At 37.2% G+C, this 3,350-nt stretch overlaps 3 non-coding genes and 1 pseudogene across 3 annotated transcripts; all 4 read left to right on the top strand.

The window, feature by feature from the left end:
* Positions 1-514: 514 nt before the first annotated feature.
* On the top strand, positions 515-633 carry LOC114841164. The gene has a single exon (XR_003783038.1). It is a non-coding gene; the product is annotated as a 5S ribosomal RNA (ribosomal RNA).
* Positions 634-970: 337 nt separating this feature from the next.
* Positions 971-1,089, top strand: LOC114841162. The gene has a single exon (XR_003783037.1). It is a non-coding gene; the product is annotated as a 5S ribosomal RNA (ribosomal RNA).
* A 1,653-nt stretch (positions 1,090-2,742) lies between these two features.
* LOC114841154 lies at positions 2,743-2,861 on the top strand. The gene has a single exon (XR_003783029.1). It is a non-coding gene; the product is annotated as a 5S ribosomal RNA (ribosomal RNA).
* A 378-nt stretch (positions 2,862-3,239) lies between these two features.
* LOC114841163 lies at positions 3,240-3,350 on the top strand (annotated as a pseudogene).

The following is a 3,350-nucleotide window of genomic DNA, read 5'->3' as shown; positions in this document are numbered from 1 at the left end:
CCCCTCGGAAAAGATTTTTAAAATAAAAAAATGCGAATATTTTGGAAACATCGCATGAACAGATATATATATTTTGATTGATGTAGATAGAAGCCATCGAAACGAGTATTTAAAAAAAATTGAAATGCGTCAAGTAGTTCATGAGATATTTGAAGAAATATATTTCCACAAAAGATTGCTATCTCAGGAACCGCTCGAGTGATTGTGTCCATCAAAAATACAAACCTTTAGTATTATAAGAGCTAGAACCATACCAAATTTCAACTTGCTATCTCCTTTTTTATCAAGTTATTGTGTGCACAAGATTTTTCATGAAAAACGGGAAAGCGACAAAATCTCCCAAATGTGTATTGAAGAGAGTATATACTCTGATTGACTCACACAGAGGAAATCGAGACGGGTATTGTGAAAAACAAATGTTAAAATCGGTGTAGTAGTTTTAGAGATATTGAGGAAAAACGAAATTTAAACAAGTTGTTAGTATATGTTGAAAATTTTTTTCAGCATAATTTCAGCCAACAGCCATATCACGCTGAAAACGCCAGTTCTCGTCCGATCACTGAAGCTAAGCAGCGTTGAGCGTGGTTAGTACTTGGATGGGTGACCGCTTGGGAACACCACGTGCTGTTGGCTTCATCTTTTGAATTTTTTACTGATAAACAATGAGATTTAAAAAATTTTCTTTACTTCGCGACTAATTGATCATTCGTTGTCATTTTTGGCAACTGGAAAATGTGATTGCGGGATCGACGAGTTCATAACATTTTTTGAGTTGAAGGTTAGGGAGCTCTTTTTCTTCGTATATAGGAGTGTGGTATACACTGTTTGGCGTTCGCTCGGCCAAAGACGCTCCGGATTTCACTTCATGAAGTTTACATTATTGTCAATGGTACATTTATTTTATCACATCTATTTTCAATTAGATTACGCATTCTTAGGCTATATTCGAAATTTTTTTAGTAAAATTTCAGCCAACGGCCATATCACGCTGAAAACGCCAGTTCTCGTCCGATCACTGAAGCTAAGCAGCGTTGAGCGTGGTTAGTACTTGGATGGGTGACCGCTTGGGAACACCACGTGCCGTTGGCCCTTTCTTTTAAATTTTATTTTTTTAGAAGTGCTGATATGTAATAATAGATCACTGATAGGCAATTACATTTTGCTAATTTTCATTAATTTGGCGACCACCTGAGTGCAAATTTCACTCAGGTTGTCTGGGTATAAATCAGTTTTAGATGCAATACTGGTCAGGATTTTTAAATCAGATCTCTCCGATAAGGACCTGGTCAGTTTCTGAATAAATTATCTGGATTCGGTATGGCTCAGTTACTTCTGATCCTATTCTGATCAGTCAAATTTGGAAAAATTAGACTTAACATTCCTGGTCCAGTCCGGATATTCCGAAACGTCAGACCTCAATCGTGACAGGGTATGGTAGGAAATTCTTGATCAGTTGAAGATCCAGCCTAATGGACCTGAGCCTTTTTTGAAATGCTGAACCCTTCCTGCTCTGGTTCGAATTCAAAATACCTTAAACTGCTATACACATCTCACATTTCAAAAAATCTATGACCGAATCCTTCCTTTCAGAGTTCTCACCGGGCTATACAGAATACATTCTTCGCCGTTTCAGTGATAGTGAAGGAATTGTTACGATCATCAGTTAGTAAGTAGTGCATGAATCATGGGTGACAAAGTAGACCCAAATTAGTGGTGAATCACAGTTAGCCTGGCCAATTCATTTATTTCACGTCTAGTATTCAAAACCATCTCTATAATGATTTGGTATAACATTAGAATGTGAATATCTTCAAAGGTACTATGTATTCCTTTGATGCAAAAACATATAAGCTGTGGATTCTTGAGTGGAGTATTGCTGTGGTCCTTTCTTATTATATCCATCAGGTTTTTTTAAAATTAAATTTAATGGATGAAAGGTATTCCTTCTTCAACTCCGTCGTACCTTCTTACGACAATAAATGAAATTAATTTCATATGGCAATAACTTCATTTTTTGAAGAATTAAAATTCTTTACTTTCAATGAGGTGACCAAGTTCTTAAAGGAACCAATAGATTCCTGGTGAAGAATTCAATCCTCACCAATTCTTGGCGTAACCCAGGACTCACGACGAGGACGTCGTTGGTGGAGAGCCCCAAAAGGAAAATATATAAAAAAATTATTAATTACGTATATTCGAATTTAATCGATGGCCTATGGTATTGGTGTACCATTGTTTACCAAACGATTTACAATTACCATCTGCTTTCAAAATTTATTAATGTTAATATGTCCTTGCTAACTACCATTTACACAAATTAGTACAGGTTACCAGGAGGAGTGACGGTGAAATTCTAGATTTTCGTGATTTTCTAGATTTTCTAGATTGGAGTGCCTTTCTAACCAAATCCTGATATGTCTATACTCTCTATTTTCATTTCCGAACCCATTTTGCTTAGTTTCATTCACTTTGTGACTAATTGATCACTCGTCATTTTTGGAAACAGGAAAATTTGATTCCCGGGTCGATAAGTTTATGGAGTTTGAAAAGCTCTTTTTAGCGGTATATAGGAGTATGGTAGACTCTATTTGGTGTTCACTTGCCCAAAGACACTGTTGGTATCTCCTGATTTCACTTAATGAAATTTACATTATTTTCAACGGCATTTAGTTCTTCATATCTATTTTTGATTATATCGTGGATTCTTAGGATATATTCGAATTTTTTGCCAACAAAACTTCAGCCAACGGCCATATCACGCTGAAAACGCTAGTTCTCGTCCGATCACTGAAGCTAAGCAGCGTTGAGCGCGGTTAGTACTTGGATGGGTGACCGCTTGGGAACACCACGTGCTGTTGGCTCTCTCTTTTGAATTTTTCCTTTTTCAGGCGCGGTGATAGCGTGCAATAAAATGACGCTGATAAACAATCAAATTTTTCAAATTTCCATTTACGACTAATTGATCATTCGTTGTAATTTTTGGGAACTGGAAAATTAGATGGCGGGATCGACGAGTTCATGATGTTTCTTGAGTTGAAGGTTATGGAGCTCTTTTTCTCCGTATATAGGAGTGTGGTAAACACTGTTTGGCCTTCACTCGGCCAAAGACGCTGTAGTTACTCCTGATTTCACTTCATGAAATTTACAGTATTTTCAACGGCCTTTAGTTCTTCACCTCTATTTTTAATTAGATCACGAATTCTTAGGCTATATTCGAAATTTTTTTGAACAGAATTTTAGCCAACGACCATATCACGCTGAACACGCCAGTTCTCGTCCGATCACTGAAGCTAAGCAGCGTTGAGCGTGGTTAGTACTTGGATGGGTGACCGCTTGGGAACACCACGTGC

The sequence above is a fragment of the Diachasma alloeum genome, unplaced genomic scaffold (genome assembly GCF_001412515.2).
Source record: "Diachasma alloeum isolate Michigan unplaced genomic scaffold, Dall2.0 Dall_scaffold_00214, whole genome shotgun sequence".
In the NCBI taxonomy this organism is placed as follows: Eukaryota; Metazoa; Arthropoda; class Insecta; order Hymenoptera; family Braconidae; genus Diachasma; species Diachasma alloeum.
This window is presented reverse-complemented; position numbering and strand designations above follow the sequence as displayed.